General features: G+C 37.1%; 1 long non-coding RNA gene across 2 annotated transcripts in view; it reads right to left on the reverse strand.

The window, feature by feature from the left end:
- LOC119260686 (uncharacterized) overlaps positions 1-27,973 on the reverse strand; it is a 115,294-nt gene that overhangs the window by 85,495 nt on the left and 1,826 nt on the right. The window contains exons 2-5 of one of the 2 annotated variants that reach the window (XR_005128780.2): positions 24,969-25,138; positions 24,545-24,656; positions 5,437-5,543; positions 4,601-4,763 (exon numbers count right to left, since the gene is read on the reverse strand). This is a non-coding gene — a long non-coding RNA (uncharacterized LOC119260686). Of the gene's footprint in view, positions 1-4,600; positions 4,764-5,436; positions 5,544-24,544; positions 24,657-24,968; positions 25,139-27,973 lie in introns of those variants that run through there. The other variant, XR_008549188.1, reaches the window with a different exon arrangement.

Here is a 27,973-nt window from a genome sequence, read left to right on the forward strand (position 1 = left end):
TAGTGTTATATAAAAATTTACTGCTAAGCATGATCCCTTCAGCGAAATAAGCCAGAAAGAAAGAGAAAAATGCTGGATGGTCTCACTTATAGCAGGAATTTAGAAAACCTAAATAAGGGACCAGGAAAAAAGATTAATTAATACAAAGTAAAAATCAAAATCAACAAGCAACTATAAACCAGAGACACACTACGGGGGGGTGGGGGGGAGAGGAAGGATTAGGGTCAAAATAAGGGGGGGGGATGCAATTGGGGAATATAACCAAAATGAAAATGCATACATTGTACAAAAATGAAAAATTATGTAAGAATTATATAAAATACAATATTTTTTAAAAATTTACTGATAAATAGAGGTGACGGCATGTTGCAAAAATTCTTCTCATAAATTACTTGATTTTGAGAAGGACTGGATTTCTTCTTACTTGGGAATGAAACCTAAAATTCAAAGTAAGGAGAAAAATTCATTTCCAAAATGAGGGCTCTGGTGAAAGGCTGTTTCAATTCTAGTTTTGTCACTTACTATGTTTCTTCAGCATTTTTTATATATATATATATATATTTCTTTATATATATATTATATATATATATTGTATATTATATATATTTTTATATTTTATATATATATATATTTGCTGTGGAAATTTGTTGTGGTGTATATAAAGCATCCAAAACTTCCTGTTAAGTATGGTGGATTAAACACACCTGTTTTCTGGTCCATCCCCCAAATCTCTAGTTAAAAAAAGAACAAGAAAAAACTTTTAAGTATAAAGCCAGAAGGACAACAAAAATGGGAGAGAGCAACAGTGTTCTGCCTCTCCCATCTAGAATAGAAGCTCTTACAGTCACAAAGGAATGTCATGTTTATGTTACATAAAAATATTTATATAATCATAGTAATATAAACAAATAAGACATATAAAAATGATTAATTTTATTAGAAAGGCAAGAAAGAGTACTTCTATGTTGAATGGATATGAGAGCTGAAACATAACCTTCTAACTGACAAATCAAGAACTAGCCAATGACAGCAAAACCAAAACTCACAATAACATTTCAAATAAAATCAGTGACAAGATATTCCATCAAATCACCAAGTCAAACAGATGAGGGGAAGATAGCAACAGCTACTCAACTCACAGCACCATGTAGGGAGGTGGAAGGTAGGCTGACAGACCTCAGAACAGCAAATCCCCAAGTCACTGTAAAGTTTATAGGCAAAGATTTAAGATTTATTGCTAATAAAGATAAAATCACTGTTTTGGAGGCTATGTTGAATTAATATCAAAAAAAGATTGGTGAACTATTCCTATGCTCCAGTGTACAGACGATTTGTCACAGAAAATTAGAATATTGTTAAGCCACCAGATAATAATCTGTTGGATGACAGTTTTTAAAAATTGGTAGACAATTATTTAAATTAAAAATAAATAAAAAATAAAAATTGTTAAAAAAAATTGTCAATCTAAAAAGACTTTTTGTTTGTATTATGTCAATCTAGCAATATTTTTGTGTAATCTTTCCATCAAACTATTAGTTTTGTTCACTTTTTTGGCACTAAAGCAAATGATTGTTGACTATCACTGTACATTAATTTTAAAATTGTTCGGAATTATGAAATTGACCTAAAAAGTACTGAAGTCTCAGCTAAGTACTTAGGTATCCTTTTAGCATCAGGAATATCTACTCTCATCTTTAGGATATCAAAACTGCTATTTCCCCCTCAAAATGCATGAGAAGACCCTCCAGTATACATTGATATGGTGCCCTGAGGATGTCTCTATTTATAATGTGGGGTATCTCATGAACAATTCTGGTTCTAGGCAACAGTGCTCCAAGGCAGAACATAGTGGTCTGTCCCAGGTGAGTTTCTTAGGTGGCCCCCTATGATGCATATAGGGCTGCCCTCCAGGCACCCTATAAATTTATCATAAAATTCTAAAATAAAAAACATAATAACAAAAAGTTTGCCTTACTAACATGAAAATGATTTCCTGAACTCTGTGTAACTTTAAAATAGAGCAGAGCAACAGTTACCAGAAGAAAAAATGGGAGAAGCCTCTAGGACTCTACCAAACACTTTCTAGTACATAACTCTGAAAGAAATAAAAAAAGTTTCTGATTGTGAACTTCTGAAGGAGTATGGTGTCCACATGCTTTGCAGATATTACATTGTATCATAGTTGGAGAATTAGCATTAACAACTGTTACAGTTTATTGTGTCCAGAATTTTTCCTAAAAACCATTTTAACACTTTGTCTTCTCAGAAATGAATGCAGGCAAGAATGGCTGAACAAACGGTTAAATATTTGTTTGTTTTGGGTTTTCAAAAAGAGAAGATGGACTCAGCCAATCAAATTGACCTCTGGCAAAGGATTGCTCAGATTCAAGTGTGTCCCTCTCTGTAGCCAAGAAGTAATCTCCACGATAGTATTTCTGTAGATGTGACCTGCGACCACCTGCCGCAGACACACCTGAAATTTTCACCACCTATTGACAGAATATATTCCTGGACCCCATCTCAGACTTGAGTCAGATGCTCTGGGGATATGTCCTATGAACCCTGGGTAAGAACCACTGCTTAGACCTTCCCTAGAGACCTCAGGGTGGTGGAGAAAGCAAGGGATGGAGAAACAGCTCTGCACTGATAGAGCGATAGGCGCTTGCCTAAGCTGCTCAGCGTCAAAGTATATTTCTGGGGGAAAGTGTTAAAGAAGAGGAAGGTACACAGATTTTCAGAGCTCTCTGGAGGATTTCCCAGAGATCTTTGCCTGAATACTGATCTATACACGCAAAAGAAGACAGTACCTCTAACCAATTAAAGAAGCAACTGAAAGAATAGCCAATGGCTTCCCACGGCTCTTACAAGAGCAGACATACTGCATGATGCTACCAGAGTGGGAAAACCTGTTGATACACCAAGCATGAAGGATTGTCTTCAGAGGGTATCATTTCAACTACAGGGCCAAATTAGCCCTACACTAACGGTTTTTATGGTTATGCCTAACAAAATTTAGAACTCAACCTCAAAATAATCTGATATCTAAGAACTCAACTGCATGCTAAGACAAAATCCAGTACTATTTAAAGGAATACCAAAAAGTTCAGCACCCTATCAAGGAAGGGAGAATTTTCCCCCTAACCTCTTCGTTTCTTTTGCCTGCCTTAATAATTAAATTGGGCGCCTCCCCGGTGGCGCAGCGGTTGAGCGCTGGGCTGCGAAGCTGCCCACAGCTTCTGCAGCGCCGGTTCCATCCCCAGCTGCCGGAGGAGGGTCCCACATGGCGCGCAGACCTCTCCTGCCGCCCGCTGCTCCCCTCAGCAGTGTACTTCGTCAGTCTGCCTGCTCTGCTCCCCGCTCTGGCTCTGGTGAATTCTCTCACCCTCCCGCGCTTCTGACTGTACCCAGTGCTTGTATAAATAAAAAAGAAATAAATCTTTAAAAAAAAATTTATTTCCTGCTTTGAGGAGAAAGAGAGGTGTAGACTATCATTCATTGATTAACTGTCTTTTTTCATTCCAAATAATCAATATGCCATTTTGGCACATCATGGGATTAACTGCCCTGAGTCTCAACAGTGCCCAAACAAAAATACAATAATCACCAGAAAAAAAAAAGGCGTACATGACAGAGAAGATAGGAGGGGCAAACATGAGTGTGATGAAGAGAGGAATAAAGATGCTTTTAATTGAAACTTTATAAATGAAAAATTTTGCACCCAAAATAATATGTATTATAGGTGTAATTAACAGCAGATTTAGGCATTGCAGGGGAGACAGGGGGGAAGGGAGGATATGAAGACATGCAATAGACAATATCCAAAATGAGGTATAGAGAGAAAGGAAAATACTGAGGTGGGAGGGAGTATCAGTGACCTCTGGGATAATAGAAATTTGTCTAGAATGTGTAATCAATATCCAGAACCAAGAAAGGGGAGGAGAGGAAAATATTTGAAGGAATAATGGCTAAAAGCCTCCCAAACTTGGAAAATTCCAGTCATTTTTAAATTCATAATATTTCTAAGAAAATTCCACTCTCCAGTGATTGACTTGGGCCCTTGACTTGGGCAGATGAAAGAGCCAAAAATTAAAAGCTGTTACTGTGAAAGTCAGTATAACATCTTAACCCTTTTACAAAAAATAAAGAAAAAGAAAATAAATAATAGCTATAAGAAGTGAATTAAGGTTGATGTGTCACATGTATTTTAGCCTTAATTCTGAATTTCCTTGTTCTCATCTATCTAAATCAGGCCCTAATGATATTTAAATGAAGCTACTTGTAATTCCCATAATAGGCAAACAGAAGGGAGGTTAAAATAATTCCATTATTTCACAGTGATGAAACAGATTGAATATTTCAATTATTCTACTTATTATAGTACACATAGAACAATGCTCTGTAATCTGCTTCGATATATATAGGCTCTTTAACCACACCACGGTGGGACTAATACAGTCAATTTGGTTGAGCTTCACTCGCTGATTCAGTGTTGGAATAAAGTACTTCACAGATTAGCTTAGTCTGCAGCACTTAAAGGTCAGGATTTATTGTAATGTAAATCACAAAGCAATTTTATCTTGACAGAGATTACATACTGTTACAATATTTCTCGCTGAATCTAGTGATGCGTTTGCTTTTTCTTTGCAACTGCTGTGCAAATTGGACCGTAGCCCAGAAAAGAAAAAGAGATGGCAGGCTGCTTTGGCTTTTTAGAAACAACTTAATTCTCTTCATTTTTCAAAGTTCCACAAGAAAAGAAAACTCTGAAAATACACATAAAATCATACATAAACACTTGTAAACCTTTATAAACCCTAAGCTTGAGTGCACACAGATATCTGTGAATGACCATCTCTCAAATATTTTGATGTGTTTTAAAGAATAGTAAAATTGGTAATGTCTGACTGTTAATCATGCATACCCAAGTGTCTTGAGACACTATCTAAATTGTCTCTATTTAAGCAAACAAATAAAAACAATAAGAAGCATTCATGTTTTCCATTGACAGAAATTGCAAACAAAAAGAATACTTAGTGTAAACAAAGTAAGGTAAAGATTAGGGAGTCCACTGTGGTGTCAGTGTCTATAGTCAATCACAGAGAGACAGAATGGCAATACCTTCTGGATTTTTCTGTCTCTTTGGAGACTGCACTTACATTGGAAGGGACTGAAATCAGATGTCAAGAAGACCTTTTTTATTACCAAGGAATTAAATGAACTACCCAAAGAGTTTGAGGAGCCTTTATTCCTCAACATTTCAAGGCAAGAGCTACTAATTCTCCATCCTAAATCACATCTCCCAAAAAATAGCGTCAGTCAAACATTCTCATGAAGTTTAAACCAGTGTCTGCATTAAATTTTGCCACGTTTTGTCAATTCTTAATGCATAGTTTACCTTTATAATGCACAAAAATGATGATGAAAACCAGGACTTACCAGAAAACTTATCCAAGACTAATCTTCAGCTGTAATCACTCCATTTTTAGTCTTCTCACCTTGGTCACATTTAGGTACTAATCTCCATCCCTTGCAGAGCACTTTTCCTGAAATAAAAGATGATATATTATAATGCTGTTTATTCAAATACTGATTAGCCAATTCTTTCACCCTAATGATTGCGTCCTATCAAACAGGGTGTCCCATTTATCAGTCATTACAGGGCTACATTCCTGTTATCCTATATGATTTACTTGTGTTTTTTCAAATTGATTAAAAATTTATTTCAAAATAAAACATTTTAGGGCCTCCCCTGGTGGCATAGCGATTGAGCGCTGGGCTGCAAAGCTGCCCGCAGCCTCTGCAGCGCCGGTTCGATCCCTGGCTGCTGGCGAGGGTCCCACATGGCGCAACAGACCTCTCCTGTCTCGCCCGCTGCTCCCCTCAGCAGTGTATTTCGTCAGTCTCTCTGTTCTGTTCTCCGCTCTGGCTCTGGTGAATTCTCTCACCCTCCCGCACTTCTGACTGTACCCAATGTTTTTTAAAATAAATCTTTTAAAAAAATTTACTTTCAATATTGTAGACTTGACATAATTTTTAAAAATTGATATTTGCTTGATGCAGTTTTAAATTGTCTCATATATAACCTCTTGTCCATGTACCACATTTTGGGAATACAAGCTATTTGAAGAGTTGCGAAAATAAGAGGTAATTAGTACATATTCAATATGTATGTGGGCAATAAGTGATGTTCTTATTCAAAATGTAGGCATCCTTATCTACAATAACGTACAATTAGGTATAAGCACTTACCACCTGAAAGTTCCTGGTATATAGGTTGATTATACAACCCATTCTATCGGAACAGTCCCAGTTTATGTTTGTTGTTGTCCTAGAGCTCGGACTTTCACTCTCAAAAATGTACTGGCTTGCAAAGAGTGAAACAAATCCTTCACCCCCACCCCAGAAAACTGGACAGTCCAAATGTTTTTAATTGGTCTTATTCTTTGCTGAACATCTCTTCACACTCATAATAAAGTATTCCATCTGGTAGAACTGGAGAAGTTTCAAAACTCTTCTATATACATTATCTTATTTAATCTTCACAACAACCCTGTAAGTGAGGTGGTACCTATACATTATAAAGGAGGAAGTGAACACAGGAGGGTTTGATGGACACAACTGGGGCTCCAATTCAAGTCTCTGCTCCATATCAGATAATCTTTTCCTAGAAATTGGGAGTCCTAGGGGGTCTAGGAAGAAAAGAGGTGAAATTTGTGAAGCAGAAACATTCTACGAGCCCATTTCCTTTCATAGAGAATTTGGTGAGATTAAAGCAAGAAAAGGGCATGACTGCAGTGTTCCCGCATTCCCATTTCATAGGAGGAACTCATTTTCCATTAAAAGTACATTATAAGTACCGGTTAGATTGTCAGGATTATAATCAAAGGTCTTGCGAGTTAAATGGACTTTTGTGTTCTGCCCTGAAAATCTAACCAGACTCTTAATTACAAGTTAAATTTCATAACTCAACTCAATTTTCTTTTTTGATGCTGAAAAGAAAAGACTGAGATGGGGGGAAAGGAGGCACCCCTGTGTGGAGATAGATGAAAAGGGGAGGACATGTAACAAAATAGTCAGCCTGCCTTTTCTGCATAGCCCTCCTTTTCTCCTGCACCACTGTGTGCTGCCAAACACATCTATTCCTCCCTGCTCACATGAGGGAGGGCCAAAAGCTTTACATTACACCACTGGTTTACACCCTGAGGAACGCTGTGTGAGCTGCAAAATACACTTTGAAGCAACTTTCTAAAAGGCACATCTATATTTACCAATGTGTTCCACATGATTAAACTGTGAAATTTGTCTCCAGTTTGGCAATACCTTAGAGAGATGTTGTGAGGTTTAGAAAGAAAATGCCTGTGAAATGCCTTAAGCTCCATGGAAGGGAGGCACTATATACATTCAAGGTGCTGTAACACATCTTGATACTAGTGCAACAGCAAATAAAATAGCGTAAGTTATGATGTCACAAGTTGTCATGCAACATCATCCACAGTGAGAGCAAGAAAAATCTGTTTTTAAAATTCCTCTCTTCCCCTCTCCTCAGCATGTTAAAGCATATGGTATCCAAAACTACTTCACAGTGAACTTCATTTCTGCCACTGCTGTAAATGAAGTTTCTTTTCAGGCAGATGTCAGTGCTAAAAGTTTGGTGCTCATAAATACCAAATTTACATAAAATCTATATAGCATTTTTTTTCAGAAGTCTTTCTTTGTTGATGTCGGTTGATTGGCTGAGACACATAGTTGATTTACTTTTTCATAAAACCGTAATAGAAAGGATAATTGACTGAAGTATAAATAGCATTAGTTGAGGTCTCTCTGGTTGTAAATGTCATTGCCAGTTTAAAAGAATGAAAAAAGGTATGTAAATTATCTGAGATATTATTGGGCTGTTAATTTAGACATTTGCTTACAAACTACTTGTCACCACTTATGCAAAAAGCATTAATTAATAGGTGAAATAAGAAATATCATCCAAATAGCCTGTTGATAAAGCAAACCAGAGTTGATTGCTTCCCACAGTAAGAGAGGTCACCACCATGTCAAGAATCTAGTAGGTGACTTAGAAAGGTAAAGTCAAAGATAGAATACGTGTAAGAATAAGTTGGATCTTTTGGTGTGAGAAGGGGGCTTTGTTGTGATTGGGCAAATTTTTGATTTCATAGTTTAGGGTTGGTAGTCACAAAGAGAAGAAAATTTTGAAGAAAGGATTTCAAACCAGTTCTTGAAGAGTAAACAGTTGTTTGATGCTACTCTAAGTAGCTAATACAGATTTAAATGACTTTTCAGGAATATTCTGAAATGAGCAATAAAATATCTTCCTGGGCAAGAACTTTTTGAAATAGTTAAGTCAAATTGATGAAGACAGTTGAAACGGAAGAATAAAGTCACATTAATGAAGCATCTGAATAGTAAAGTCATGCTAATGTAAACCATAAATTGCCACAGTATTGATCATTTTGGTTCTCTACACCATAGTTACTAATGGTACTCAAATTTCATAGTAAAATTCCAGCACACCAAGAGCACCTCCATTTCTAAAAAAAGGATTCACTTTAGGGTCACGAAAGCAGATGAAGGCTTTCTCACACATATCACTGCCCTTCCTCGTTGTCATTGCTGACCATAATCAGACGGTCCATCATTTTTAGAGAAGTTACTACCTTCTTGATTCTCTGAGGTGCCCCTGATGCTCAGCCATATCCCCCAAAAGAAAAAAAAATTAAGTCTCCAAAAATTGGTGAGTAAAGTAACTGGCACTATGTTTCTGCTGACTACTTAGTGTCTCGATCCATGAGAGCCTCAAGAAATGAGATAGAAAGTTGAGGGTACTATAAAATAATTTGTACTTTAAGGGAAGAGTTATCGCTCATCATTTCCTAACCAGACAACTTGTGGTAAGGCACCTTTCATGAGAGAAGATGTTTCACAATCTAAAAATCCTAAATCAGATGACAGCACCAAGATGCTCCCTTGCTTTGCTCCTTTTCTTGCTCTGGTTCCCAGGGGTCCATGTAAGAGTTGGCCAGAGGGTCACTACACCAATACCCCTTGGACACCAGGGCCCTACACAGACTGAAATGAGCCATTGAAGAAATTCACACTTCATGGAAGAGGAGGTAGGTGGAGAAAACACTTGGACATAATGGGCCAGGGTAGGAAACTCAGAATGCTGTTGGCTCAGCCAGGGATGCTTGGATAGAAGAGAGCAGAAATGGCATGGAAGCAATCACTATTAAATAAAGGGAAACACATACAGAAGAGCTGGAGTACTCCACAGACTAGATGTCTGGTCAGGAAAAGAAAAGAGAAAGTGCTTTAGCTTGCACTCCCACTCCGCCACTCCTTAGGAATGGGACTGGCCTCTGACCTCAAAGCACACTGAAAGACTGCAGTGGTTGTTATTAGACATGTTTTGAATTAGGGAATTCTCAACAATGCAGATTCCCAGGTCCACCTAAGCAATTTTACTCTAATTTGTTATATATACCTGGAACAGAAGAACTCTGGAATGATTTTGATTCAGATCTTAAGAAAGAACTTAAAAGGATTAAGTAAAAGATAAAGAAAACAATGAAATTTTTGATAGTAATAACTCAAAAGTCATTATCAATCATCCCGACCACTAATGATTTTTCAAAACCTCTGAAATTAGATGTCAAATGCACAGGATCCTGGGATGGAATCTAAGAGCCAGTAAACTTTTACCTTTGTCCTCCAACGAAAGAATACTTAAAATTTTCAAATCGAGGTTAGTTGCCTTCTCATAAATTGAGGTTTTAAATTTTTCATTAGATTTATATGACATGGAATACAGTGACAACTGGGATTATTAAAAGTAATGTTCATGATAGATCATTCCCCAGGAATGATCAAGAATATGTAATAGTCGTAGCTGTACTATTTCACACCTTTCTATTTGAGTTGATTGTAAGCTCAGTAAACTCATGGTCACAGCACACAGTTAAGTGCATAATCAGTAGCAATGGGTTGCTAATGGAAATTACAAAAGTTAATTCATAAGTAACAGAATTTTAAATACATGTTAAACAGCTGGCACCAGAATTCTTCTTAGAGAGCGAAGGAACTATCTCTGTTTAGGAACATATCTGGATGAGCCTTTAGATGGGAAAATATAGGTCAGAAGGGAAAAAAAAGAACACACAGAGTACTAAATTGCCATGCACGAAAGATGTAAGTAATTTTGGGAAGGGGATGTTCCTTGAGACTGGAGGCATTTTGGAAAAGGACAGAGTTAAGCGATATGTGAGGAGCTAGGACACAAAAGAAATGGCTGAGGTTTTTTTCTTTAAGTATAGAAATGTTTAATACCATTTAAAGTTATCTGTTCGGCTGAGATATGAACTTTTTATATCTTTCCAAACATTTGCTGAAGTCTGCTCTAAACTAAACTTATATTAAACAAAGAACTCATGTTCTTAATCATTACTGGATAAAATTTATGTTCAGTGTTAAATAAATACATACATGCATACAAACACATATATACATACATAAAATAAAAAGATGTAAATAATCAAAATATTAGCAATAATGTAATACTATTTTCAAAAAATTTTAAATTACTGAACGTGTGGTAATAATGAATTCTGACTATTCAGCATTTATGCTTCATTCTTTTATGATATCATATTTGAGGAGTAAATCACTAATTACTTGTAAATGATTAGTCAAACACTATCAGAGTATAAACTCTATACTGCTTTTAAAATATAGTCACAAATTTATGACACTCATCCCTCCAAAAGGTGCAGCCTAATTCCCATCCCCTTAAATGTGGGATAGAGTTTGTGACTCACTTTTAAAGACTTATTTCATGCATACAAGAACTGGGTGTAGGTCAGAGGTGCAGGGTGGAGGGGTGAGAGGATTCACCAGAAACAGAGTGGTGAGCAGAACAGACTGATCCACTGAAATACACGGCTGATGGGAGCAGCACACAGACAGGAGAGGTCTGCTGCACCATGTGGGTTAATTCCCTAGCTGGGGCTAGAACTTATACCACAGTAGCTGGCAATAGCCTGACAGCTTGATAGCGATGAGACTTTAACCCCTGCGCCACAAGGGAGGGCCCATAGTGACTCACTTTTAATGAACAGCATGTCACGGAAATGATTTTGTGTAGCTAGGTTGTAAAATTTCTTGCAGTTTTCTCTTGGCTCTATCTTGGAACATTTGGTTTGGTGGAAGTCAGCTACCTTGATTTAAGGCTATTCCAACAACTGAATGAAGAGATCCTTGTTTAAAGAGACTGAATCTCTGTTGCCAACAGTCATGTGAATGAAGCCACAAGCAAAGGATCCTCTAGCCCCAGTCAAGCCCTCAAATGAATGCAGTCCTGGTAAATGTCTTGACTGCAGCTCCATGACAGACCTCAATCCAGAACCACCCAGTAAGACATTCCCAGATTCCTGGGACAAAAGAGACTCTGTAAAATAATAAATACTTGATGGTTTAAGTCATCTAAGTCTAGCATAATTTGTTATAGTAGTAATAGTCAACTAATTCACACCTTAGATTAGAGATTTCCAAAATGTGTTCCCAAGACAAGCAGTAATAGCATCTCCTGCGTACTTGTTAAAAGTGCAAATTAAATTACCAAGTTCCACCCCAGACTTCCTAAATCAAGAACTCCAGGCTTGAAAAACAGAAATTTTATGTTTTAGCAAGCAATCTATATGACACGAGTGAACACGAAATTTTGGAAACCTTTAGCCTTCAGTAATTTGGCTAATAGTTAACAAAACTCAGATCTCCTTCTATCAGTCCCTACTCTTCACCTGCTAAGAAAGCTGTATTTATTCTTGAAATATAGTACAATCTGTCAGTATTAGATTATAGATGAGCATCTTTCTCATAGTGAAATCTCAATTCTGAAATGGCAGAGACTCCTCTATCTTCACACTGCCTAGAACATAGTAAATGGTCAATAAATATTACTTGAATAAAAACATGAATAACTACATACAAAACCATTGCATTGGCAGCCATGGCATGGCAGAATAGCTGACTACATCAAGTCTCTCCCCTAAGCACCATCACAAATCATGCATGTAAATCTCACTAGCTCATCACTTCTATCATGGGATTAATCAACATAGTTTTTTCCTTTGAGGTGGATGCTTGGTCACTTGCTAAGGTACCAGTGCAGGCACTAGAGTCCTAGTCCCTCACACCATGGGAAATGAAGGATTGTGAGGTTGGAAGGAAATCCTTTGCAAAAACACTTAGATCTCTGATACAGAGGCAAGGACCTGAAAAAATGGCTCTGGGCACAGACTGGAGCTTGGTCTGGTGGCAGAGAAAGGAGCAGCATACGAGTACCAGGCTGGGCTTGACATCCCCCACCACCACCACCCCTCCCACCACCTAGACACACCAGGAGTATTCCAAAACTAAAATGACAGTGTCACCTACTGGGGGAAAGAACAGGAAACAAGACACATATGAAGGAAGGCTCCACGCTGGGAACATATGGAGATATTGAAAGAGAAGCATAAACCTTGAGAGTCCAAACATGACACAGAATTAGAAGAGTTAAACAGAGTTTAGAAGAGTTACCATAAAAAAACTCAATGAAGTTTGAGACTCAAAATAACAACATAAAGGTGGGTATAGGATATCAGAAAAGATGTTCATGAGCAGAAGTAGTTCTTCATCAAAGAAATGAGGCTATAAAAAAAGAGAGAGCTTAGATATGAAGAATACAATGAAAGAACTAAAGAGAACCTTAGAAGGTGTAGTAACTAAATTTAATATTTAAGAGGAAAAATCAGTGAAATAGTAGATTAAAATGTACAAACAACTCTGGTGGAAGAAGGGATGGAAGTAATACTTAGGAAAAATAAGAAATTCTATGTGAAATATCAGAATCCATTAAAAGGGGAGATATAAGGAAAATGGTATCCAAGAAAAGAGAAAGGAAAGATGCAGTAACCCCACTTAAATAAAAACTGAAAATGTCCCATGCCTAAGGAAAAAAATAACCACAGATATCCAGGAAGTTGACAGAACACCAAAATTTCTAAATGAAAAATGACCTACACCAAGGTGCATCATTGTTGTATTATCAAAAGACAATGATTAAAAATATATATTAAAGACTGAGGCATTTTGATTCATGTTGCATCAAACTTCTCAGCAGAAAATCTACAGACTAGAAGAGAGAAACATACATGGTATGAGAACAGAAGTTACCTCTTTTTTTTTCTGTTATGGGTTTGGGTTTATAATATTTTCCATAAACCTTTCACTTTAAGTCTATGTCTTTAGATCTGAAATGAGACTACCATATGAATAATATATAGGGATAAAGCTTTTTAATCCAACTGTCATTCTGTGTCTTTTGATTGGTGAGTTCTCGCCTTCACATATAGGGAGATTACTGATATATAAGGCTTATTTACTGCTACCCCAACTCATTTTTTAGTAGTTTCATCTTTCTGTTGTTTTCTATGTGTTTTTTACCTTTTCATTTGGATGATTTTATTTGGTGGTTCTCTTGGTTTTCTCCTTTCTTCTGCATTTGTGATTTTTGTTTTGTGGTTACCATGATGTTTGTATCAAACTTTGTATATTTAAAACAGTCCTGTTGGCACTAGTATTCACTCATCATCATTTACCATACAGATTTTCTTTTTGTCCCTCTCCTTTAATGTTTTGCTCTCCTATTTCTTGTTCATACTTTTGATTCTATATTACTTATCATCTTGCTCAAGGTTTTGCATTCTTTTGTTTTTTCTTTATCTGTGGAAGAGTTCCTTTGAATATTTCTTGTAGGGCAGGTCTGGTGGTGGTAAACTCCATTAATTTTTATTTATCTGGGGAAAACTATTTCTTCATCATATTTGGATGATAATTTTGGAAGAATGTATTCTTGGCTAGAAATTTTTTATCTTTTAGATAAATATGCCATTCACTCTCTTTAGTCTTGGGGGCTTCTGCTAAAAAAAAAAAAAATGATGAAATCTGATTGAAGTTCCTTTGTATGATACATTCCTTTATTCTTTAATGGCTTTTAACATTTTTTATTATTGATTTTTATCATTTGACAATGATATGTTTTGGTTTAGGTTATTTTCTTTTTATGAATTTAGTTGTATTTTGGTCTTCAGTACACCCATATTTATTTATTTCCCACCTTTCATTTGAAAGTTCTCAGCTATTCTTTCATTGAAGAGGTTGTCCACTCCATTCTTTCTTTACTTGCCTACTGAGATGCCCATTATCCTTGTGTTCATCCTCCAAATGGAGTCTAATATTTCTCAGTTTATTCATTTTTCCTAAATCTTAGTTCTCTCTCTTTCCACTTGGGTCATTTGTACATTTCAATCTTCAATGTGAAATTTTCTCTTCTAACAGCTTGTCTATTCAGTATGTTTTCCATGTTTGTTCTTACTTTATTCAGTCTGTGTGTGTGTGTGTGTTTTAAAAGCTTCTCTTCAGTGAAGAACTCTTTCTGTTCCTGAATCTCTTTTCTAAAGTTCTGATCCTGCTTTCCTGTGTCTGAACTTCTAGGAATTCATAGAGTTTTTTATGATTGTTATTCAAAAAATTTTATCTGTTAAGTCCTCAAATTCTGTGTCCTCTATTTAGGTCTCTGGACTTGTGTCTTTCTCTTTCAGGTTTTCCATCTTGTGTTCACAGACTCCTTGTTTCCCTAGACATGTGTTATATACCTCTCTCAGTATTTCCTTTTGGGGTTTACTGTGACTTTAGTTTTGTTTATCTTCATTTTACTTCATGGCTACTGTGGAAGGGAAGGGATGCTGAGGTCCAAAATTTCGGTCTCAGACTTGTGATGAGAAATCTGCGCCAATTAGATATTTTTATAGTGTATCTTCTGTTGAGTCCAGTGCAAGTGCTGATCACTGACCTATGAAGCTATAATTCTGGGGCCTCCTTGATGCTCTTCTCTGTGATAATGTAGTAGGTCTTTCCAGTCTTCCCATAAGAAGTGGAAAATGGGCCCATCACATGCTCTGCCAGTGGACAGAGTCTATGTAACTGAACCAAAAAAACTTAGCAGCTATAAACATGTTGTGTTGGTCTGTTCTACACTCCCTGAAAATAATTTCCTCTCATGGTCCTTGCACTATAATGTCTGTGCTACGTCTTGAGCTTGCTTGGCTGGCTGGAATTGCCACCACCCTGGTGGCAACTTCTCATTTTCTCTCCCTGTTCTGCCACCAACCTTAAATAAAATATCTAAGTTTCAGTCCTCTTTTACTGGTAATAAAGTGGTGAATTTCCTGTAGGCAACATTAATTTTTTTCTTGTTATATGTGGGGGAATAGGAGGTTTATCCAAACCCACCTATTCCACCAATTTGTGAGTGGATTCCTTAAAAAAAAAATTAGTTTCTCACAACTTAATACATTAAATATTAATACAATAGGATGGTTATAAAGTTGTAAGCAAATTATGACTCACAGAATCAGGCTTGGAATTGCTAGTTTAATATAAATTAAAGTAAGTAAACAAATAAATATATAAATAACTTATCCTTTTCCATTCTCCAAGATCCAAGTTTCAAAGGTCCTTTACCTACATCTAAAGCTGATTTTTGTGACTGAACCACAGAAGAATTCATAGACTCTTTGCCATTCTCTCAGCAGATATGATGATTGGTGAATGGGTCCTTTGAAGGAAAAACTTACTACTGTGTGTTTCTGCTTTAATTTCATATTACTACCACATTTATAATATTTTGACAATAGTTATGTGGGGGAGAGAGGATTTCCAAATCATAAAATTTTCTGTGACACCAACTGGGTGTCCCATTATTCAACTCTGACAGTAACGAGGGTTAGTACAGACCCCACAGTTCAAGAATTCAGGCCTATAAGACTTCCTGCCAAGACTAGACACCAACTGAAAGTAGTAAATCCCCAGATTATCCAAATTCCATTCCCAACTTGGATACAAATCTGAAGTTTCCATAAATCTTCCTTGGACTTGCCTCCCTGGATTCAATTGTGGAAAGTGAATTGAATTCCAATACAACAGTTCAGAATTCAGGGGAATATGTAACTTACATTTCCCAATTTATTATGTGATCAAGAATATGACAAAGTTACAGATGAACAGTTAGTTAGATTCAGAGATACATAAGGAAACCCATACTTTGGGGTTTTTTATGAAGACTTCACCACATGGACTCTATTTCTAACCCCTATATCATCTGCAGAAAATAGAGGGTGGGGCTGAAAGTTGTAAACTTCTAATCATGGGTTGGGCCTTCTTCATGACTGGCCTCTATCTAGAAGCCCACTGAGAGTCACATCATTAGAACAAACCACATTCCTTTCACCCAGAAAATTCCAAGGGATTTAGGAGCTCAGTGTCAGGAACTGGGGCAAATATATATATTTTTTATTATTGCACATCCCTGCTAAAACAAGTTCCAACATTCTTGTGAACCTCCTGTGACTGCTATGACCCACAAAGAAAGCTAAAATTAAAACTTAGAGACACTGCTTATACTAGAGGGGCTAGATGTTGTAAATACAATCTATTTGATATCAAAGATTTCAACTGTTCTTGACTTATTAGTGCATGATAATAACTTTCACTAAAAAAATTCATTTGAGGGCCTCCCTGGTGGCACACGGGGTTAAGCACTGCACTATGAAGCAATCCACACCCTCTGCAGTGTGAGTTCAATATCCCGCCGGCCAGAGAGCAACACACTTGTCGAAGCAGCTCTCTTCTGTCTCACCCACTGCTCCCCTCAGCAGTGTATTTCAGTTCAGTCTGCCTGTTCTGTTCCCTGCTCTGTCTTTGGTGAATCCTCTCACCCCCTGCATCTCTGGCCTGTACCCCAGCTTTTGTATGCATGAATAAATAAATCTTTTTTAAAAATTCATTTGCAATATCAACTATTTAGTGAATGATCTGTAATTGGAAGTCTATATTGTTAGAATATCTAAACATCCAAACTTTTGTTTACTATTTTTATTGGTCGAACAAGACTGGAGTATGATGTAATAATGAACAACCTCGAAAACATAATAAATTAAAACAATCAGTGAATCTTTCCATTCCTCATATTGAAAGGTAGAACATAGGAGGTTTTCCTTCTGTTAATAAGCCACTAAAAAAATCAAGGAAGCTTGTGGAAACTCCAACTTAACACTTGGTTTTAAGATCATTAAAGTAAGGGCATACCATAGACTGAGCACAGGTTCTTAAGCAAGTCCATCTGTGACACTTACTATTGATATTACTGATTACATTAGCCAAAATATGTAATATAGCCCAACTAACTTCAGAGAAGGTGGGAAGTTTAATCTTTCAAAGCATCTAGAAGTAGAATGCAATATTTGCAAGTAAATTGTGACATATTTTGCATTTGAGCTCCTAACAATTCACATTTCTTGTAAGAAGTAGGGAGACATTCTACTGCCTCTATAATCGCTTCTCACTTAAGACTCATGTCTAGACCAAACATTTCTACTCATACCAGCACCTCAAACACTTCTCAGCTAGCTTTTTATAATATAGCAGAATCCACTAAGAAATTCTGGCAGGAACTAGTAACCTTTCAAAAACCAGGAGAAGATGAATTGTGTTAGCAAGGAAAATAGCAAGACCTTGCTTTACACAAATATCTTCTACCCCTAAAGCCTATCAGTTTTACATCTTTAGATTAAAAGAACTTTAAAAACATTTTGAATTAAAAAACAAAGTATACTTTGTTTTTTGGAAAGGGTATAAAAGCACAAAAAGACAATTAAAAGTACTCCAAATTTCACTAAGACTCCAGATAACCATTTCTTATAAAGAATTTCAGAACAAACATATGCAAGAGAATCTAGGCATCTGATATATGGCATTCTTCTATTTGGGAATCTTTAAGGAGATTATAGTCTTTCAGCATTATGAATAATGACAAAATCTTTGCACAAATTTCTATTTATCAGATTATATTAATAAAAATGTAAAAGCTAACTCAAAATGTTGGACATTTTAAAAGTCCTTAATGTTTGTTGCTTACTTGTAACCATGAGGTCAGAAACTTTATCTCATTCTCTTGGGTCAACAGAGCCAGAGAAATGACTGGCACAATGTAGACATTCACTAAGAATGTGATAAATGAATGAATGAATATATTGCCTAGGGATTGCCAAAGTGAACTGTACTTTCAAATACAATTATTCTTACAGAAAGTTAAGTCTATTACTTGTCACCATCTTGGTCTGAGTCATTACTTGACTAATTTATTTTTTCCTGATACTAAAGAGATACGTATGTTTAATAAGGGCTATATCCTGGGAAGTTGTGGATGGAAGAAGGATACAAATAACTTTTTCCTGCCAATTATCCCTGAAACTTTCCTATGACCTTAGGATTCAATAATTTATTTGCTAATCCTATAATAAGAAATATATTCAATAAGCTAAAAGTATTTTTATTTTCCTAAAATCTCCATGGAGGATAGATGCCTACAGGTGAATATAAGTAATGTAAGTGGTATGATGTGTGTATCCATATACATGCACACACACACACGCTATTATAACATCAATTACATTTTGTCCCAGGTTAAACATTGTTCATTTTCCTCAAATTAACCCACATTATATACATATATTGTTTCCTATTTCTATATGGTATATCATGATCTCAAATCTTTTAGCTTGACTGATTCACTTACAAGTGAAGTGCACATGTAGTAGTTTGATATAAAACTTCTATATCCCCATTCCTAAGTTAAGATCTTTCACAGAGCTTTTAACAACAGTCCCATACTCATGGAATTACAGGCAAAGTTAAAAATCATTCTTCCTTAGTCTTTCAACAAATTTCAGTTCTCTCCTTGAACTGTATGCTTGTAAATTCTATTAATGCTAATGGAGGCAATGCACGTGCATATGGAGTGGAATATATCTCTGAATCACACTTTAATCTTTAGCTACATAATTTTGGCATCTGTTCAAATGATACATGTGCCTCAAATATACACTGCATGTCTGCTGTTTCCTGTCTGGATATTAAAATGTATTCGTGTATTTTTAGTAGCTATTACAACATTTTGGCCAACAAATTTTCTTATTATTGTTATGCATGTGTTAAGTTTTAACTGGGTGCTAGATGCGACCATAAACATTCCTGATTTATTATAATGCAATTAGAATGTAAATTCAATTCCTGACCAGGTTATATTTGTTTTTTAAAATGTAAATTTTCTGTTGTTTTCCACCTGGTTAAACATATGCAGCAAAGAGAAAACATAATGCAAATAAAATAAATATAAGTAACCTGGTTACTTATTTCTGTGTTAAATTATAGTTATCTTCACAAAATAAAAAATCAATATACACATTTTTTAAAAACCCAGCTAAAAGACTTCATATTTGGTTGACTTATACTAAAAATATTTTATTAACCTTATTAAATTTTTAGAGAAAAGTGGTTAGCTAAATATTTTACATTATTTTCACATAATGCTAATTGGTATTCTCTAAAACCATGCAAATCTAGTATTAGTCAGCTCTCAAGAGGGCGCTACACATCTCCATCTTCACATTTCACCTTTCCTTTTCCAATTTCTCAAAATATTTCCCCCAAAAGGTAAAGAGAAGATAATCCTGAAATATGTAAAATATATCAGGACTAAACTTCATATACTTTGAGGAGAGCAAAAATGGTAATTTTTTTCTATTAACTGATCTCTTATTCTGGAATCCTATACCAGTAGACCAGAGACGCTTGTCAGTTAAATGTTACTCAGTTAATTGCATTTTGCTATAAATATTCAGTCAATACAAAACTCAAAGCCCTGTCAGGACTGTTTTTTGCCTTCCTTTCCTCTTTCCCCTTCTGGAGAGTAGATGTGGAGTGAAAAGCCCATATTCTATGGCAGTAGCTTGGGGGACTCCCTGCAGTGCAGCAGGTTTTGTCAGTTCTTTTGGATGCAGCCCAGAGAGTCGTTGGCCTACACTAAAGTCTCTAAACACACAATCCACAATCTTTAGGAACTTCAGATCATATGGAATTAGCACACAATTAACAGATCCTTCACCCATTGTTCAGTCATCTAATCTTTTACATAGTGACAAGAGGTTTTATTCTAATTTCAGGACTTCTCCAAAAGACTTGCAGTTTCGTAGGCTTTGTCTTGAGAAGACAGAATTATAGACCACTTTACTAGAATATGGATGATTCCCCGTCCTTAGACCCAGCCTGTAATACCCCACCCCAAATTTAAACCCCTGAATGTGCAGCCTTTGCTCCCTTTCTCTCTATTTTTTTCCCAGTGAAATAACATTCTGCTTTCCAATCCTATTTTCCCAGAAATGCCGCTAAAGTGTATACTTCTTCTTTCCTCTTGCATGACATTTGTTTTTCTCCTCCTTTATTCTTTACTAATATAATCCAGTATACAAGTATGAGTTAGAGTTCTGTTTCAGCAGAACCTATGCCCTCCCCCAACTTCAAAGAATGAGTATGATTTGGATTAAACCACAAATGCTAATTCCATCACTCTGACAACCTGGTTTAAGAATGACATATGACAAATCATGGTCATTGAGATGTAAGGAGAGACATGCCCCGACTTCTGGCAAAATGTTCCTTTTTTAAAAAAAGTATTTTATTTACTTACTTTTATTGAAGTAACATTGGTTTACATCATTGTTTGTACATTAGAAGTACAGGATCGGGCCTCCCCTGGTGGTGCAGGTGGTTGAGCACAGCGCTGTAAGGCTGTCCGCAGCCTCTGCAGAGCCGGTTGATTCCGCCAGGCAGGGGAGGGTCCCACATGGAGCCGCAGACCTCTCCTGTCAAGCCTGCTGTTCCCCTCAGCAGTGTATTTCACCAATCTGCCTGCTCTGTTCCCTGCTCTGTCTCTGGTGAATCCTCTCACCCTCCTGCGCATCTGGCCTGTACCCCAGTTCTTGTATAAATAAATAAATCTTTAAAAAAAAGTAGTACAGGATCTCCTCCTCCCATGTTATCAGTCACTGCACCCCTCATTAAACACCCATAGTCGGGCCTCCCCGGTGGCGCAGCAGTTGAGCGCTGGGTTGCGAAGCTGCCCGCGGCCTCTGCGGTGCCGGTTCGATCCCCGGCTGCTCCCCGGCCACTGGAGGAGGGTCCCACATGGCGCGCAGACCCCCCCCTGCCGCCCGCTGCTCCCCTCAGCAGTGTACTTCGATCCTTCTGCCTGCTCTGCTCCCCGCTCTGGCTCTGGTGAATTCTCTCACCCTCCCGCGCTTCTGACTGTACCCAGTGCATGTATAAACAAAACAGACAAATAAATAAATAAATAAATAAAACATGCCTCTATTAAAAAAAAAAAAAAAAACACCCATAGTTACCGCCATAGTCCGTTGTACTCCCTCTTCTTGCTTACACCCTCTCTGCCTCCCCTCTGGTAGCCTCAGTGCTGTAGTCAACTTTCTAGGGTTAGTTCTTTGTTTGGCTTTATCTGACCCTATGTTTGGTTTCTCTATATTCTACATGTAAGTGACACTGTCCAGTATTTGCAAGAAATTATACTAAGCAAAATAAGTCAGAAGGACAAAATGCTCTTTTCTTAGACAGGGACATGAATATGGATATCTCCTTTTCCCATGCAGCTTCTAGATACTGTTTATAAGGACAGGAGGCCTGGAACTCTGCAGTCAATTACCTTGCATATCTGAGAATAGTAGCCAGCATGTTAAAAATAGCAGTCCAGAATAGAGAAAAAGACTTGACCCTTAATATGTCATTGAGCTAAAGAACTAGATAGCCTTCCTAGAACCAATCATGTAAAGATTTCTTTTTATGTGAGAAAATATTTCCTTATGGTTAAACACTTCTATTACTTGTATGCAAAAGCACACTAACTGGAATAAAAGAAGGGCCACAGTAGAGAAAACAGGTCAGACAAAGGAAAATATATGGAAACATAATAGAAAAAATATGATCCTTGGGCCTCCCTGGTGGCACAAGGGGTTGAGCACAGCACTATGAAGCAATCACAGCCACTGCAGCACAAGTTCAATCCCTGGCCAGGGAGCAACTCACATAGCACAGCAGACCTCTCCTGTCTCGCCTGCTGCTCCCCTCAGCAGTGTATTTCAGTAGATCTGCCTGTTCTCTTCCCCACTCTGTCTCTGGTGAATCCTCTCACGCCCCTGCATCTCCAGCCTGTGCCCCCAGCTCTTGTATGCATAAATAAATAAATCTTTTAAAAAATTAAAATAAAATAAAAATCATTTGAGGGCCTCCCCGGTGGCCCAGCGGGTTGAGCACAGTGCTGTGAAGCTGTCCACAGCCTCTGCAGCACGGGTTCCATTCCCGGCCGGCTAGGGAGATTCCCACATAGACTGGCAGACCTCTTCTGTCGAGCCTGCTGCTCCCCTCAGCAGTGTTTTGGGTCTGTCTGCTTGTTCTGCTCCCCACTCTGTCTCTGGTGAATCCTCTCACCCTCCTGCGCCTCTGGCCTGTACCCCAGCTATTGTATAAATAAAAAAATAAATAAATAAATAAAATAACTAAATAAAAATCATTTGTCAATATGGTAGTGTATTAGATTGCTAGGGTCACCATAACAAAATACTACAAACTGAGTGGCTTAAATAGCAGAAATTTGTTTTCTCACAGTTCTGGAGGCCAGAAGTCTGAGAGCAAAGTGTCAGCAGGTTTGGTTTCTCCTGAGATATCTCTCCTTAGCCTGCAGACATCTGCCTTCTTTGTGTGCCATCTGTGAGAAGAACATGCTGTGTCCTTACATGGTCTTTTCTGTGTCCATGCATCCCTGGTGCTTTTCTCTTTTTATGAGGCTACCAGACAGATTAGACTGGTGCCTACCCTAAACAACTTTAAACTTAAATACCTCTTAACATTTAACATTTAAACTTAAATACCTCTTCAAGATCTTACCTCCAAGTGCTGTCACATTTTGAAATTCTGGAGGTTAGGGCTTCAACATATGGATTTGGGGAGGTGACAGAATTTAACCCATAACAAACAATACAAATTGGAAATATTTATATAGCCATTACTGTATAACTGTATGATGATGTTTTCAGCGCATATGTTATCCACAATGACCCTGTCAGATGCGCATTATCATTTTATCCATTTTTCAGATGTCTACTAATGCACAAAGAAGTCAAATATGCCTGAAGTCATACTGATAGGACATAGCAGAGATATGATTTAAACATTAAAACCAAAATTCAGGGCCTCCCCAGTGGCACAGCGGTTGAGCGCTGGGTTGCGAAGCTGCCCGCAGCCTCTGCAGCGCCGGTTCTATCCCCGGCTGCTCCCCGGCCACTGGAGGAGGGTCCCACATGGCATGCAGACCTCTCCTGCTGCCCGCTGCTCCCCTCAGCAGTGTACTTCGGTCCTTCTGCCTGCTCTGCTCCCAGCTCTGGCTCTGGTGAATTCTCTCACCCTCCCGTGCTTCTGTCTGTACCCAGTGCTTGTATAAATAAATCTTTTTAAATTAAAAAAAAAAAATAAGAACTCTCATTCTAAAAAAAAAAAAAACAAAATTCATGTTCTTAATGCTAAATTGTGCTCCATTCTCATATTGATACTACTATCTATCAAAAATAAACACTTAGTTCTTCTAACCCTGGCAAAAACATATATGCATGTTGTGGACACATATACACACATACACAATTCCCTTATCCTCGTAATATTATGATTTCATAAATTTTGGTTAGGTCAATATTCAACATTTTACCTTTGTGACTATGTATAGGTCTTTTGGAATAGCCAAGCACTAAAAAACATTATTTCTTTCATGTGTAAGTTTTCATTTCCCTAGCGTTAGTAATAGGGGCTTGTTTTCACACCCACTTAGTTTTCTGTGTAATTATCACCAACTTAACCCCAGACTCTGAAAGTTGCTACATCTTCTCAATGTTCTATTCACATTGGGTATTCTAGTGATTTAATCTTCTTGATGTAGTATCTTACAATGCTTTCAGTCAATCTCTAAGCCTACAACACAGCCAACATCTTGATGTGTCCCTTAACCAACATCAGGGAGATTTTATTTTGCTCTTATGATAGATCCTTCTTTCATGGACACCACATCTTTAAGTTTCTTATTACATTCCTCATTGTAGGGGAATATAACATCCAGAAACTTCCAAATAAGGAAGAAATGTCTTTCATTCAGATACTAGCTACTTAGACTAACCTTCAAAAACACTTTTTCTTTTCTGTTTTTTTCCTACTGAGAGTTCCTCAATTTGATCTCCAAACTAACCTATTAAGTTTTTTCATTTCACCACTATATATATTTTTTATATAAATATATATATATATATATATATATATATTTTTAGTCTCCAAAGTCCTTTTACATTCTTCTTATGGTGTCTGGTTTTTGTTGTATCATGAATATAATCTCTTATTGGAAAATATTAATCTTTTTCCTCTACTTTTTTCTATTTATTTGTTTTTTCTTTGTTTATTTGATATTCCATCATAGGTAGTGTTTCCTAAAAAAGGTGGTTTAGGGGTTTAAGGACAGTGGTTAATTGGGAAGGGTCTTCAGGAATAATACCTTTAAATGAGGAGAGGAGAATTGGACCGATTGAGATGCCAAACTGTGATGCAGTTGCCAAAGTCAATCCCACAGGAAGCTTTGGAGCTGGAATAGCCCATCAGAGTTCCTCCTAATAGAGAGAAAGGAACCATGTTTTTGTGACCCCCAACCCCATACACAGCCTACATCTTAACCAGACTATGGAAGTGGAGTGCTCGAGGTGTTGGGATGTAATCCTGGGTAAGGTGACACCTTTCAGCTACTCAATTGTGAGTCCTCATCAGTCAACATTACCAGCAACTGGAGGAAAGAGTGCCTCAGGCCTTGAAGCACAGACCTGAGAAGTGCAACACAGCATCCACTACTGTCTTTATCTTTCATGTTAAAAGCTTTCCTCAGTTACTTAGTGATGCTTGGTTTTTCATATTTAAGAGTGAAGTACCTTTTTAAAAAGTTGTTTGAAAGCTGAGTTCACACTAGCACTTGTCAACTGTTAGCTTTACTGTAGAGGATTCTGGCTGGTCATTTCATTGGATTCCCCAGATGTCTTCTCTCTTCACTCATCAGATTTCACAAAGAAGTATCTTCTGCTTAGACTGAACTGTCAACACTCTGGAAGCCAAATGGGGAAAGAAAGATGAGGAAGAGAGTCTTGGTATTCAATATGCAAATACTCAAACACTTGATTTACAGCAAGTTGCTGCCCATCCCACTCCCAGCCCCAACTTCTTCCTAGTATATCTACTTTTAAAAAGATTTATTTTTTATTTATTCATACAAGAACTGGGGTCTAGGCCAGAGGTGTATGGGGTGAGAGGATTCACCAGAGACAGAGTGGGAAACAGAACAGGGAATCTACTGAAATACATTGCTGAGGAGAGCAGTGAGTGAGACAGGAAAGGTCTGCTGTGCCATGTGGGTTAGCTCCCTGGCCGGGGATTGAACTCATGCTGCAGTGGCTGGCCATAGCCTGATAGCACTGAGATTTTAAGCCCTGCACCACCAGGGAGGCCCACTTCCCTATATATCTTAACCCAGAGAGTTTTGAGGTTTTTGTTTCTGGTTTTTGCTTTTTTTTTTTTTTTTTTTTTGGTTTGGTTTGGTTTTTTGTTTTGTTTTGTTTTGTTTTCACTCATTCTAGAGACAAAACCTAGAGATTGGGGCAGGGAATTTGCCAGGAATGTAAGTGCTTCTTAAGGAGGTTTTCAAGCAAACAAACCATTTTTAGTCCTGCCTTCAATCTTATTTCCAGAAGTACCTGGAAAAACCAACTCTTGAACCTTTAAGATATTCTGCAATGTGAAATCTCAGCTTTTGCACTGCCAGCAAAGAATTTGACTTTCTAGGTCTGCTGAATCAGTACCATTCATTCATGTGTTTTCCAGTCTCTAAAGGTTTGCTGTTTCTTCCTCTTCCATTTTCTATTTCTTTGTCTACACGTGCCTTTTAAAAAATATTTCTTTACTCTCTGAGAACAAAAGTACATGTGTCTAGTTAATCTCTGCCTTACATATTTTCTCTTTCTCACATGCATTTTTTTCAATAGGTAGAATATTTTCATGGTTCTAAAGAAAATAAGTGTTCCTTCTACCCTTCCCTCAGCTACCCAGTTGCCTCCAATTCCAAACAGATAGTACTTTTCTTAGCCCTTTGCATATTAGTCTTTTTTAAGTTTCTTTATACAAAACAAGACAAGAATATACCTTATTAGTCTCTTTTAACACAAAAGTAATTTAAAAGTGTAAATGTTTCCAATTTTCATTTAATATTGGTTAAAATTCTTTGCCTATTAGTCCAGAGTTTTCTCATTCTCATTTTTAATAGTTGTATAATATTCCACTAAAGAGAATTCTGTCAAAAAACATTTGCTTTATTTCCAATTACTGCTATAACAAACCTATGAACAGTTGTAAACATAAATAGTTCTGCATGTGTATAAGTATATCCATAGGCTTAATTCCAAGAAACATGTTGCTGGTCCACATATATTTAATGATTGTAGATACTAGCAATCGCCCTCTATAGTGATGGGTACCAACTGTGGAATCCCAACTGTGGAAGAGTGCCAGTCTGCTTTATTTAGTTACCAACTCCCTTACCTCTTAGCATTTTACCAGGGTATAGTACAAAAATAATTAGCTAGATAGTGTTATATCAATGTACTTTAATTTTGCATTCCTCTTAGTATAAATAAAACTTTTTATATGTGATACATTTTCATTTCTTTTTGCTGAATTGCATTCAGTTCTTCATAATGTACAATTACGACTTTTCTCTGGAGAGAAAATAGTGTATGTGTTGACATGCGTGTGTGTGCACACATATAAGCAGAAATCCAGTAATCCTTAAAACATTATTGAACCTAACGTATTATAACAGAACCAGCAAAAAAAAAAAAAAGTGTCTTACATCGAAAATGCCACATGTTGGCTTTTCTTAATGACAATGGAAATTATTCAAATAAATTATCTAGAGCATGGCATTTCTCACACAGAAGAACATGTCTGGTCAGAATGCAAACTAACTCAAATTAAGGGGTCACTAGTCTAGATAAAATAATTATGCTTGTAACAAAGATTAGTCCATATCTGCAACATGTTAAAAATCAACCTGATATTGTGGGAAGAATATTGGGTTTGTAATCAGAAGGCAGAATATACTAACTTAGTCAAGTAATGTGTCATTCTGTCTCAGTTGTTTGATCTGAAAAGTGGGGATAGCCGTAATATCTGTCCCACAGTATTGCTAAACTTTGCTCACCACTGAGAGCCATTAATGTAAATTATTTCTAATCAATAAAATCAGGAAGTCATACAAATTAAAAAAAACTAGAGGGCCTCCCTGGTGGCACAGACGGTTGAGCGCAGCACTGTGCGGCAGAGCCAGTTCGATTCCCGCCAGCCTTTGGAGCAACCCACACGGCGAGCAGACCTCTCCTGTCTCTCCCGCTGCTCCCCTCAGCAGTGTATTTTGTCAGTCTGTCTGTTCTGTTCCCCGCTCTGTCTGTCTCTGGTGAATCCTCTCACCCTCCCACGCATCTGGCCTGTACCCCAGCTCTTGTATAAATAAAATAAATCTTAAAAAAAAACAACTAGAATATAGAAATATAATTATTTGAACCATAAGAAATAGTAAGGGATATTAAGATGTGAGCACAAAAAATCAGATAGCACTTGATGCTAAAAGATCATGTATTAATCTGAAAACACACAACAGAATGTCCTCACAACTAGAAGTAAAACAAACAAGCAGATTTATCAAGATTATGATTACAGAACTTACTTTTTACATAAATATTATAGTATGAATAAAAATATTTTATAACAATTATAAGCCTTTAAATCCCAGACAAAAGCCAGTGGAATAGGGGCTGAAATATACTGCATTGGCAAAATTTAGAAATATTTCTTTTGTGGAAAAGGTTTTTTTCCTGCTCTAAGTAGGTCA

Source organism: Talpa occidentalis, unplaced genomic scaffold, assembly GCF_014898055.3.
Source record: "Talpa occidentalis isolate TD23 unplaced genomic scaffold, MPIMG_talOcc4v2.1 talOcc4.6, whole genome shotgun sequence".
In the NCBI taxonomy this organism is placed as follows: domain Eukaryota; kingdom Metazoa; phylum Chordata; class Mammalia; order Eulipotyphla; family Talpidae; genus Talpa; species Talpa occidentalis.